Source organism: Emys orbicularis, chromosome 3 (assembly GCF_028017835.1).
Source record: "Emys orbicularis isolate rEmyOrb1 chromosome 3, rEmyOrb1.hap1, whole genome shotgun sequence".
NCBI classification, from domain to species: Eukaryota; Metazoa; Chordata; order Testudines; family Emydidae; genus Emys; species Emys orbicularis.
Genome location: NC_088685.1, coordinates 22,541,814 through 22,556,121, shown reverse-complemented (window position 1 = coordinate 22,556,121; position 14,308 = coordinate 22,541,814).

The following is a 14,308-nucleotide window of genomic DNA, read 5'->3' as shown; positions in this document are numbered from 1 at the left end:
CTTCCTAAACAGTTTATATCCATCCATGATAGTACTCCAGTCATGTGAGTTATCCCACCAAGTCTCTGTTATTCCAATCGCATCATAGTTCCCTGACTGTGCCAGGACTTCCAGTTCTCCCTGCTTGTTTCCCAGGCTTCTTGCATTTGTGTATAGGCACTTAAGATAACTCACTGATCGTCCCTCTTTCTCAGTATGAGACAGGAGTCCTCCCCTCTTGCGCTCTCCTGCTTGTGCTTCCTCCCAGGATCCCATTTCCCCACTTACCTCAGGGCTTTGGTCTCCTTCCCCCGGTGAACCTAGTTTAAAGCCCTCCTCACTAGGTTAGCCAGCCTGCTGGCGAAGATGCTCTTCCCTCTCTTTGCCCTGGTTCACACAGCCACACAAGGTAGTATAAGTAAGCATTCTCCACAGAGCCACCCCTGTGCTCCCCCACAAGTCGACTGGAGGGGGAGGGGAATGGACAGAGTTTTGGCTCCATTTCTCATGCCACCATGTTGGGCAGCATAACTGCACCAGCACATTGGCAGATATATGCTGTACTATGTGCAGACTCAGCAAAAGTTACCCTCTCCCCAGAAGAGCAGGAAGACTGTTGGTCCTTTGATTAGAACAGATGGTTAGCTCACAATCTAGTGCTTATTTTTCCAGAGAAATATGATGGCATCTTTCTATATTTTTTTTCAGAACACATGTATCCTTGTCTGCCTTTAGAGAATGGCACCATTATCACAGCTAATGGCACTGGAGGTTCAGAAGGAGACAAAGTAGCAATAGATCCAGAGCTTGACCCTCTCTACCCACAACAAAGCTGAACGAGAGGCTGTGAAATAGGAGGAATATAGACTTCACGGACTGTTTACGGTGTTTCAGAAGGAGCTTTGGGGTCATCACATCACTGATTTAGATTCATCTTTCATTTTATAAAACTTCCTCAGCGCATTTTGCCCAATTGTAATATTTTAAGGCCATTTTATACTGAAATCTTTCTAATCAGAATCTCTGGTGAGAATCCCTACTGGAATTTTTTTTTTCAGCAAGTGTATTTTTAAAGCACACAGCCATTCAGAATCTGATTACCTTCTCAAATTTTCATACAAAATGGATTAATGTGTCTCTGTCTTTATTACATTTTCAACTCTTGTCATTCGCGATTAAGCCAACACTATGAAGATGCATTAGAGAGCAGTATAAATGGGCACATTAAAATACTGTATATATATGCCTGAGAAAGCTAAAGGCAGGGTGATTTGTGTTTCTTTTACATTTGATGCAATAGAGCTGAAATATTTTACAGAACTTTGGAGTCAATAATCTTTCTGTGGCAAAATATGGAACGTGGAAGTTAGGAGCGGAAAAGAGAAATGTGCTAATTAAATCACAGGGCCTTGTGGTGGTGTGATAGTGTGCTATGAGAAGAGCACCATGCAATTTCTTGTAGCACAAATCAGAAACCACTGCACAATTTGCAGCAATGGCTCAAGAGACCCAATACTGGAAGTGCAGAGGCTATTATAGGTAGGGTTACCATACGTCCGGATTTCCCCGGACATGTCTGGCTTTTTGGTGCTCAAATCCCCGTCCGGGGGGAATTTCCAAAAAGCCGGACATGTCCGGGGAGATAGGGAGGCATAAGCCAGGGTCCGCCCGGCCCCAGCACGATCCGCCGGGTCCGCAGCGCAGCCCAGCCACCCCGGCTACATTGTAGCGAGCTTGGGCAGGGGGGGCTCGGGCTTCCCTCGCGGGCGGGGACCCCCCGACCACTGGGGGACCCTTCCTGTGGCCCCGTTGCCCCCCGGTGCCGCGGGAGCTGTTTCTGGCGGGGACAACAGGCCGGGGAACGTGCTCGGCGGCGGTAGGAAGGAGGCTGCGGCCAGGGCTGCAGGGACCCGCGCCGCCCCGGTCGCCGCTGAGCGTCTGAAGCCCCCACCAGGCAGAGGCTGCCGGGGGAGCGGGGGAGCAGGGCAGGCGGGGGGAGGGGGGTGCAGAGGCTGCAGGGTGAGGAGGAGCAGTGCAGGCAGGGGCATAGAGGCTGCAGGGGCAGGGCAGGCGGGGAGCGCAGAGGCTGCAGGGGCGGGGGGGTGCAGGGGCTGCAGGGCAAGGAGGAGCAGGGCAGGCAGGGGCATAGAGGCTGCAGGGGCTGGGGTGCACAGAGGCGGGGGGGTGCAGGGGCTGCAGGGCGAGTGGGGAGCAGGGGTCTCAGAGGCTGCAGGGGCGGGGGGGTGCAGGAGCTGCAGGGCGAGTGGGGAGCAGGGGTCTCAGAGGCTGCAGGGGCGGGGGGGTGCAGGGGCTGCAGGGCGAGCAGGAGCAGGGCAGGCAGGGGCATAGAGGCTGCAGGGGCAGGGGGTGCAGGGGCTGCAGGGCGAGTGGGGAGCAGGGGTCACAGAGGCTGCAGGGGTGGGGGGGCACAGAGGCTGCAGGGGCGGGGGGTGCAGCAGGGGCGGGGGGTGCAGGGGCTGCAGGGCGAGTGGGGAGCAAGGAAGCACTTAGCAACCCCCAACCAAGATCAGAGCGGGAGGGAGGAGGGGGAATGCAGGGTGCTCAGAGGAGGGGGCAGAGTTGTGGCAAGGACTTTGGGGAAGGGGCGGTGCCGGGGCAGGGTTGGGGCGGGGCCGGGGGTGGGGAAGGGGCGAAGTTGGGGCAGGGCCAGGGCCCCCGTGGAGTGTCCTCTTTTTTCAGTGCTGAAATATGGTAACCCTAATTATAGGTCAGGATTGATGTGCATCGGCAAAGGTGTCGGAGGAATCTTGCCTTTGTTCTACTACTAAGGGAGCTCTAAAATATAAGGGGAGATATCCTGGCCTTTTTGAAATTGATGAGAGTTTTGCCATTGACTTCAGTGGGCTGGGATTTCATCCAGGAGATGCGAACGGCCAGCAAAAGGGCTCAGGTGCCATCTTGAATGTGCATGCACCAGCAGGCTTAGTGAAGCATTGTTTTATTAGTTATCACCACTAGCAGAAAATATTTGTTGGAACGACTTTGCTTTTAGGGCAAACACGTGTTTTCCATTGCTGTTCCTGTATATCATTCTGAGAGGTACAGATAGGTCAAATTGTGGCATTTAGCCACTGGCCTGCTTTAGGGGGTGGCATGGCACTGCACTGACACCAGAAGTATTGTGCACACAGGGACTGGTGTATAGTGGCACTGAACAGTCTGCACCATCATAGGCTCCACCTATCCCAATCCCTTGTGCTTCTAACATCCTTGTATTCCCCCAGCAACTGATAGAGACACATGCATGGGAGAAGCAAATGGGGAGGGAGACTCCCTGCTTCCTAGTTCTTCCTCTCCCACAGTCCACCCCACTAAGAACCAGTTCCAGTCTGGTCCTGTATGAACAGCACTATTAGAACATAAGAATGGCCATACCACATCAGACCAGAGGTCCATCTAGCCCAGTATCCTGACTTCCAACAGTGGCCAGTGCAAGGTGCCCAAGAGGGAATGAACAGAACAGGTGATCATCAAATGATCCATTATTAGGGTATATAACAGACAGTTTGTGCTGTGCGTGAATGTATCTGAGCCAGGTAAGTGTTTCTTCTTAAATTGGATCTCTCCAATTTATCTCAGTGTACTGAATTATTATCTCTCCAGAGAGTCTCAACCGTATTGCCATTCTCCATTCACCATCTGTACCCTTATTGTCTGTGTGCTTGCTTCTGCTGATACCATCAGTTACCAACACTCTGTGTACAACCCACAGTAGAGATTATTCACATCTGAACAGTTTGCTATAGATACAGGCAATTGCTCTATGCAAAGCCTGAAAAAGCATTTTCATTTACACAAACATTGGCCAGTCTTTGTACACGTCTTATCCATTTTCAGTGACACCACAGTTATTGGTTGTTACCAACACTGCTCATTTATGAGGATTTAGTGGAAGAATTAGGTGCAGTGTGAAGGAAAACATTTTCCAGTTTTGAAGTAATTTTTGGACCATGTTTTTCCCTCAGGTATTTTTTACTCTGTAAGGTGAATGTCAGGCCCAACTGACTTCCAGAGGAGTTTTACACATATGTGGATTATTTTGGGGGAAGGGAGAAGAGAGAGTTTTCCAAAGTTTAGCCTGCAGCATTTGGCCTTAAATGGGGAATTATAAGAATGAGATTCTAAAACTCCCTGTTTAAAAATTATTCTAAAAGCAATGGGGTGCAAGGTGTAATTGGCAGGAGAGTGTAGAGTTTGTCACTGCAGCTCCAAAATTATCTAGTCAGGAGTTTGGAACAAATGCTTTCAAGTAAGTCTTTTCCATCTCAGACAGTTCTGTGGCTATTTTATTTCAGCTTAACCACTGTGAAATATTCATGATTTTTCATAGCACCCTCAGTTTTCCAGATGAATAATACATTCTATTGTACACATGTATTGCTCTTATTTTTTTTATTCGGAAGAAACAAGAATGATTGAGTGCAAAATCTGTTTTGTACAGTACAATATATGGCAGCCAGAAGTACCCCACTTGCTCACTTTTTTATTAATATGATATGTGAAAAATGTCAAATGTATTTCAGTGTGTCACTGAGAATTCTGTGTAGCCAGCACTAATGAATATGCTTTACTCTTCAGCTGGTGTAGTGTTTCATTGCTTCCTGACAAGATCATTTGACAGGCAGACCTTGCATTAGCAATGTTGTATATTTTCATAGGCATGTAAATGATGTTGACAGCCTCATAAACATAAATTGGCAGGCATACCATCCCACAGCATTGCTTGTTAAAATACACTAACGGAATATAATAAATAAATCATTCTGGAGTATTTATAACATGCTAGCATACCATTAGGACTTGCAAAAGGTATACAGTACATTCATGTTGAGGGTAACCTACTGTACTTTTCTTACCATGTACAGGAATTCAGTCAGTTATTTAATGTAAATAAATGCCCTGAGGAATATGGAGATTCAAACTTGTAGGTGTTCTCACCATTCTGTAAATAAATCAGTAGCAGACTATTCATCCTCCAAATGTTGGAAAGTCTCTAACTCTTTGTGTACACTTAGACCCAGATTTTGACATGGGCTGCATAACCATGAAGGGAGGTAAGGAGGAATAAGAACCTCCTTTCTAAGCTACCTGCACGTTAGTCTAGGCACAAAATGATCAAGAGGAACTGTAGCTGGGAGGAGATGGGCAGGGAGTGAGGGAAGTGGGAAAATGGGTGCAGTCTAAGGCCTGCTGTTCAAATGCTGCAGTCAGCATAGCTGTTGTCACCAGATGGGTGGTAGTAATTTGCCTCAGGTATAAACCAGCCATAAATTACCGTCACCTGCCCCATGCTGATTGAGCTGTGCAGGTGGTGCATTGTAGGGATGGAGCCAAGGGTCCCTGTATAGGACCACAGTAAATTATTACCCCCTGAGAGAAAGGGGAAGCAGGGCTGGAATCATGGCCTCCCTGAGCCACAATTCTTTCCTTGTGATGCTCTCCTGGGGTAGTGCAGCAACAGGCTGTGTTCTTCTTGTGACAAAATCTAACCCTGAATAGATAAATTCTGAAGGCCTCACTCCATTTTTGAAAATTAAAATGGGCTTCTAATTAATTTTTGCCTAATGACACAACCTCCTCAGAGCATCTGGCTGCCTCCCATCCCCTTGACCCTTGTCACACTGAGTACCAGTGTGAATACTGTACAGGTACTCTACTGGCTACATTAGTAGATGATCTCCTTCTTGAGATGGATAAAGATGAAGGCCCCAGTCCACTGCTGTGGCCTTGGAGCACTCAGTACAGATGAAGAACGGGAATGCAAAGAAGTCTTTAAGCCACACTCAGTGCTGATCCAGGTCCATGCTGAAGTTTAGAGTATCCTGAAGGTTGCTCTAATTAATATCAGCTGCCTGTGACCCCACCGCCATCACCGAACCATTCCAGCAGCCAGTGATCATCTGCCTTAAGGGGACACCTCAGTCATGCCCCTTTCTCCTTGACCTCACTCTCTATGCCGGTGGATGTGCAGATGAGATGATGTAGGAGCTGATATGGCTTCACTGGGACTACAATAGTCAAGAAAGTAAGTACTACCCAATATAAGTAAAGGTGGGAGAATCAGACCCTAAAAGTACAATAAACACACATACTTTATTACTATGCTTTCCTCCAGAATTGGTTTCAATAGGAAATTCTCCTTGAAAACTGTGTGGCACAATATGGCCCAAATTTCATCATTTCTTTATCCCCTAGAATAAACATTTATTGTGCTCAATAGGGCAAAAAAATCTCTGGCATTCTCTACGTACCACTCTGTGTAGGAGCTTCCCTGTCTCATTTCTCCATGACAACCTCATTTGACAGGCAATGTTGCTTTGGCAATGTTGTATCTTATTTTCTTAGGCATGTAAATTCTGTTGACAGTCTCATAAACATAAATTGGCAGGCATACTGTCCCACAGTGATGCTTATTAAAATACACAAATGGAATAGAATAATACATTATTTTCAAATGCAGGCAGAAAATACACACACACCCGTATGATATATTCTGCCATCAATTTAGCTGAGTTACAGTTTGTGACAACTAACAGCACAAACTTTAAAAAGTTTGCAAGTTCATTTTGTGTAAGAAGTAAAAGTTTGCATGGTTATTCTAAGCTCAGCTGAATTTACCCCAAAGCTTTTCATCCTCTCTTTTTGCTTTGTTCTATTCCTTTCATTCGCCCATCTTAACCAGGCACAAAGACATAATTCTATCTTCTCTGTGACTCCCCATTATTCTCCAAACACCTGCTACACCCAATTAATCCTATATTCTGATTTCTTCCAAATAATTTTCAACAATTTTGCTCTTCACCATGTACCTGGTATAGGACAGCTGCAAATTACTCTCTCCCAATCCACTCTGATGTAGTTGTGCTGGCTGGTGCATTGTGGGGATGGAGCCCAGCTTCCTGTAAACGCCAGCAACAAATTAGTACCTCCTTGGAGCAAAGAAAAGAAGAGAGGAAACTCTGGCCACCCTAAACCACAATTCCTTCCTTGTGATCCTCCTGGGGTGGTGTAGCCCCTAATGATAGGCAGTGATCTTGTGACAAAATCTGCCCTCAGTAAATAATAGTAATTAGGGCCGTCAATTAATTGCAGTTAACACACACGATTAACTCAAAAAAATTAATAGCACTTATAACAATAGAATACCAATTGAAATTTATTAAATATTTTTGTTGTTTTTCTACATTTTCAATATTGATTTCAACTACAACATAGAATACAAAGTACACAGTGCCCACTTTATATTATTTTTTTTATTGCAAATCTATGCAGTGTAAAAATGATAAACAAAAGAAATAGTATTTTTCAATTCACCTCATACAAGTACTGAAGTGCAATCTCTTTATCGTGAAAGTGTAATTTACAAATGAAGATTTTTTTTGGTTGCATAACTGCACTCAAAACCAAAACAGTGTAATACTGTAGAGCCTACAAGTCCACTCAGTCCTACTTTTTATTCTGCCACTCGCTAAGACAAACAAGTTTGTTTACATTGATGGGAGATACTGCTGTCACCTGAAAGTGAGAACAGGCGTTCGCATGGCACTTTTGTAGCCGGCGTTGCAAAGTATTTACATGCCAGATATGCTAAACATTCGTATGCCCCTTCCATGCTCTTCTACCACATTCCAGAGGACATGCTTCCATGCTGATGATGCTCGTTAAGAAAATAATGTGTCAAATAAATTTGTGACTATGCTCCTTGGAGGGAGAATTGTATGTCTCCTGCTCTGTTTTACCCGCATTCTGCATATATTTTATGTTATAGCAGTCTTGGATGATGACTCAGCACATGTTCGTTTTAAGAACACTTTTACAGCAGATTTGACAAAATGCAAAGAAGATAACAATGTGAGATTTCTAAAAATAGCTACAGCACTCAACCCAAGAATCTGAAGTGCCGTCCAAAATCTGAGAGGGACGAGGTGTGGCACATGCTTTCAGAAGTCTTAAAAGAACAACACTCTGATGCGTAAATTACAGAACCCAAAAAAGAAAATCAACCTTCTGCTGGTGGCATCTGACTCAGATGATGAAAATGAATATGCGTCAGTCAACGCTGCTTTGGACCATTATTAAGCAGAACCCATCATCAGCATGGAAGCATGTCCTCTGGAATGGTGGTTGAAGCATGATGGGGCATATGAATCTTTAGTGTATCTGGCATGTAAATATCTTGCAACGCCAGCTACAACAGTGTCATGTGAACACCTGTTCTCACTTTCAGGTGACATTGTAAACAAGAAGCAGGCAGCATTATCTCCTGAAAATTGTAACCAACCTTGTTTGTCCGAGTGATTGGCTGACCAAGAAGTAGGACTGAGTGGACTTGTAGGCTTTAAAGTTTTACATTGTTTTATTTTTGAATGCAGGTTTTTTTGTACATAATTCTACATTTGTAAGTTCAACTTTCATGATAAAGAGATTGCGCTACAGTTATTGTATAAGGTGAATTGAAAAATACTATGTTTTTGTTTTTTACAACACAATTATTTGTAATAAAAATAAATATAAAGTGAGCACTGCACACTTTGAGTTCTGTGTTGTAATTGAAATTAATATATTTGAAAATGTAGTAAACATCCAAAAATATTTAAAATAAATGGTAGTCATTTTGTTGTTTAACAGCGCAATTAATCACGAATAATTTTTAATTGCATGATTAATCATGATTAATTTTAATTGCTTGACAGCCCTAATAGTAATTAATAATAATAATAATAATAAGATAAATTCTGAAGTCCGACTTGATTTTTGAAAATTGTAAAGGTGTTCCACTTAATTTTTTGCCTTGTCACATAATCGTTGTATTATGATGCAATAACTGAGACCAATATTTTGTATTGAATATGGTTGTCTAATTTAGACAATGATCCTGAAGAGTCAGACTGGCTGTGTAAATGTTACATGTAGTCAAAATTTAATGAAATTTGACTTTTAATAATGTTTTATCAATGAGAAAAACTAATAAATATGCAAAAAAATATTTGCAACAGTTTTGACTCACTATAAATTGTTCACATTTTGAAATTTCAGTAAAAATTTTCAATTTTTATAAACAAAAAACCCTGCAACAATATGTGACCATTTATATTCAAAATCTAAATTAACAAAGGTTATTTTAGTTGTAGTTATGGCACAGTTGAACCTTTGGGACTGTATAGAGGAGAGTTTTGTGAAAATAAGGCACTAGGAGCAAATACAGAGAGAGAGAGCGTGAGAGAGAGAGAGCAATTGGTAGTTGAACATCTGCTGTATTTTAGACAGTCACATTTTATTGATAGGAGTGGCAGGACAGGTAGTAAACAGATTGATAGGACTGGTAGTTAAACAGTTGCTACATTTCAGGCAGTCACATTTTATTGCGGGTGAATGAAGTGATTGCTATAAGACAGTGTCTTAAGAACTTTGGAAATTTTTGTGTGAAAGGCACAATGTAAACGTAAGTTATAGGGGAAAAAAACCTAAAGCACCTAAGCAATTAGTCTCAGTGGAACATAGGTTCTTAAGGGTCAGATTTTCAAAGTATTTAGTCACCTAAAGAAAGGTCATTTAGTGAGATTTTCAACATGGCTTAAGTTAGTCAGGCACCTAACTCACACTGATTTCAATGAGTTAGTTGCTAAGGCACATATCTGCATCTTTAGGTACCTAAAATCCTTTAAAAATATTGTCCTAAGCGTCTAAGTCACTTTTGAAAATGGGACTTAGTCTCCTAAATCATTTAGATTCTTTTGAAAATTGTACCCGTTATCATATCTCCACTTATTTATAGTGCCATGAAAAGACTGACTCCAAAGTTACATATAATTATTTATACATATGCACACAGGAAATGTAAAAGAACAAATTAGATTTTTTCCCACATATTTGACTCTCAATTATTCTCCAGCTACAAGAAATAAACATAATTAGAACAAGTGAGCTGCCCAGAACAATAATAGTACAATGAGTTGTATGGAAACAACAGATTCAAAAATGGTTGGGAGAGGAGCCAGTGGAGAGACAGAGTTTTAAGTTCTCTTTTTTCCCTGGTGGAAGAAGATAAACCCAGTTTGGTAATGATCATTTATAGACATTTTTTTCAGGAGAGCTTTAAAACAGTTTTAGGCAGAAATCTTTTCTTTAAATCCTAAATTAGATCCAAGGAAAAGTACAGGAAAAGGTAAACACGTGATGCGCAGATACAGATAGCACTTGTGGAAACAAGTAATATTCAATTTGCAGAAATTAGACAACATACCACTGAGTTCACTACTCAGACCACCACTGTTTTTAAACTGCGTAAACAATATGGCAGGGCAGTATGTCGTTCCATTTTCTAATTGCAGTAAAGGATTTGGGAATGAAAGTGGGAATGGGAAGGATAAAGATATAACAGCATGGAAAATTCCTGAAAAGATTTTTTTTTATCTTGAGCTGAAGCATGGAATATTTTTGCTGACTAATGCTTTGAAAAACTCAGGCCAGCCACTAGGAAAGTATCTCCTCTGAGGTTCTTGAATCTTTGTGGAAAATATGGGCCACCTTTGGAGCAAACAAGGCAGGGCAAGGATGTTTTATGATTTTGCCTTGAAATCACATAGAGCTCATGGCTTTTCATGTTTTTGATGCAAACGCAGCTGAAACTCAATTTTGTCTGAGTTTTGCACTAAGGGGATGATTATTAACATCCCAGGTGGAAGTGAGATTCCCATGTACTGGTTTTCAAAGGGAGCTGGAGACCTAATTTATCTTTGTGCCTTTGCAAATAGCCTCCTGAAAGTACATTGAAAGACTTGTACATTTCTAAACAAGATACTGACTCTGTGCTTGATGGTCTTTACCCCTGTTTTCACCCCTTCCACACTATTATAATAATCTTTGTACAAAGTATGCCTTGTGAGGTCTCATTTGAAAACTCGTAACTCGCTGGTCAGTGTTGTCCTGAAAAAAATGTGTGGCAACATTGTTTGTAAAGTTATAAGATTCCACTGTACAGTGTTCATGAAGTATGTTCCAAGTCAGGGGAATGTTCAAATCAGTTCCTCGGAAACAAAGGGCAAGCTGACTCCTTAGCCAGGTTTAAATAAGGTCAAATTGGCTATCACCTGCTAAATGGCTATTCATTGGCAGGAAAGGGGATATGGATGAAAATCTACATCTTAAAAAAAACAACATCCACACAGATTTTGTGTCTCCTGAACCTCAGCTGGAGATGCTTCTCAAAGAAGGGAAAGGACCATAAGAAGGAAGGGCTGACACTCCAAATAATTCCTCCCTTTCTCTCTGTCCATGGCATCCAGGACACCTGAAGAACAAAGGAACCAGCATAGGATTAAGGGAGTGATCCTGATGGAAATTTCAGCCCGTAGGAATGCTGAAACCTGTGGTGAGAGAGACTTTGCTTTGATTTCACTGTAGTTTGTTAAGTTAGGCATTAGTTGTGTTTTACTTTTATTTTCCTTGTAATCAATTCTGACGTTTATGCCTCGTTACTTGTATTCCCTTAAAATCCATCTCTCTGTAGTTAATAAATTTTAATTGTTTTATCTAAACCAGTGTGTTTGAACTGAAGAGTTTGAGCCACTCCATTTGGAATAACAGGATTTACACATATCATTTTCTAATAATAAAATGATGGACTTTATATGAGCTTGTATTGTCCAGGAGAGAGCTGGGCAGTACAAGACGTGCATTTCTGAGGAAAGTCTGGGACTGGGAGTTTGCTGGTGTCATTCTGCAGTGTAATTCAAGAGTGGCTGGCTGCAGCAGTCATACAATATAGCCGGGGGTGTAAGCAGACCAAGAATGGTAGCTACAGCAGCAAAGCAGTATAAAGGGCACCCCAGGTAGGAGGGCTGAGGTGACGCAGCTGTTCATCAGTCTAGATTGTACCCTGGGTATGTCACGCTGTGATTCAAAGAGTTAACAGAATGGTTTAAAATGTATAACTCAGTAAAGAAGTCACTAATATGCATATAGCTAATCCTTCCACTTTATAATTTTCATGAAAAATGGAAGGCTCTTTCCCAGTTCTCAGAGACGATTTAATAGCCAAGTCTCAGTAATGAGGAATCATAACATTTGATTTCATTATTTTTACAAAATGTTCATGTCATACATTGGCTAAAACAGAATGAAATAGTATAAATAATTAAAATGAAGCTGCAATTGACAAAATAAATGAGCAAAGTTAAGTTTCACTAATTCACTAATTCACCAATTAAGAAGTTCACAGCTGATTCTTCAAACTGAAACTTGCTCAGAAAAAGAGTCAGTTTTGACGAATTTCTGAAGTTGAAAATTTTTGGGAAGAAAAGTTCTGAAATTGTCAAAACATTTTGTTTTGATAATTCCAGAATGAAAAATTCTGGTTTTCCAGTTCATAGAATCATAGAATATCAGGGTTGGAAGATGACCTCTCGAGGTCCCTTCCAGTCCTAGAATCTATGAATCTATGAAGGGACCTCAGGAGGTCATCTAGTCCAACCCCCTGCTCAAAGCAGGACCCATCCCCAACTAAATCATCCCAGCCAGGGCTTTTTCAAGCCATGCCTTAAAAACCTCTAAGGAAGGAGATTCCACCACCTTCCTAGGTAACCCATTCCAGTGCTTCACCACCCTCCTAGTGAAAAAGTTTTTCCTAATATCCAACCTAGACCTCCCCCACTGCAACTTGAGACCATTACTCCTTGTTCTGTTCAAAACAACTTTTTGTTTTGAAATGTAAGCTTTAACTCTCGTTTTCAAAAAATAAATAAAATAAAAATGGTTAAAATCAAAACAGAGCATTTTGATTGACCTTTTTTACAAAAAAATTGGGGATCACAAACATTTCCAAGCTTTTGACTTTTTGTCCTGACCTGAGCTAGGGAAAATGTTCAAAATCTTGAACATGTTCAATAAAATAAAATTGAACAATAAAAATATCTCCTACCCAATTCTAACTACTTTACATACTTACGAAGGGGAAAAGCCTGGCTAAGGACCTCAAGAATAGCTTTTAATATGAACCAAATATTTCCCACTTTATCCACATGAAAAATCTTTCTGTGAAAAGTGCCATAGGCACTTCAATGTCCAAGCAGAGTCGAGAAGTCTTTCATTAATAAGGTTTCATTCAAATTGTTCCTCTATTGTACACTGTATAGAATTCAATGTAATGTAGATTGGCTTGCTAAAAGGCTAATCTGCTGTGCAGGGCTTGGAACCTGTAGTTTTGGTGGCTATTACACACCTCATATGTCACACTAAGGAAGGCCCTGCTACTGCAATTCAGTGGGTACAGGCACAATGCTGTGCCCTCCCAGAATGTCACTGAACTGAATGGGGTGCTGTGTGGGTGCAGCGTGCACCAGCACTCAGGGAACTGGAGGACTGAGGCCCATGTCTGCAGAGTATACTTGAATTCTTCAGGTTGTATAAGTTATGACTATTAGTAGAGCTCATAGGGAAAAATTGTTATGGGCATGCTCAGGGCTAGATCCTGCAAATGCATCCATGTGGGCATGGGGGCACATGCAGAATTCTTCCAACTCCACCAGCATGCTGGCCAGTAGAGCAAATTCAATGCAGAGGGGGAAGTAATTTGCTGCTGGTATAGACCAGCAATAAGCGTGAAGTTTGAACTTTAATGTCATAATGCAATGTCTGTTATTATCTGCTCTGTGGAAGACAAAATGTTGATATGAAATGTTCCAAACTTTTTCTGACATTCAAGATCAATGTTATTCAACTACTCTAAAACAGATATTTGAGACAGAGAGAGAGAGACCAGAAAACTGTTCAGTTAGAATTTGAAATATCCCAGCCTGATGTCTTGCAAATATCACACCAAAATAAGAACTTAACATAAGAATGGCCCTACCGGGTCAGACCAAAGGCCCATCTAGCCCAGTATCCTGTCTTCCGACAGTGGCCAATGCCCCAGAGGGAATGAACAGAACAGGTAATCATCAAGTGATCCATCCCCTGTCGCTCATTCCCAGCTTCTGGCAAACAGAGGCTAGGGACACCATTCCTATAAAGATAAAGACCATAGTTCGCCTGTAACAGCACAGGGGGTGGACGTCCCATTCATGAAGATAGGGGATTAGGTGGTTACAGGTGGGGAGTGGGCAGAACCTTGGTTCCCCTATGCCAGTGGAAGTAATCTGTGCAAAATATTGAGATGGCACAGATAACTCACCTTCCCCTCTAGGGCAATAATGGATCAAAGAACCAAACAGTGACTCTGAGTCATTATCTAGTTCCATGCTTGCTCCTGTAACAGTCCCACTATGTGCTGCCCCTTACCAGAGGCTTGCAGCAGAGCGACAATTTAGCC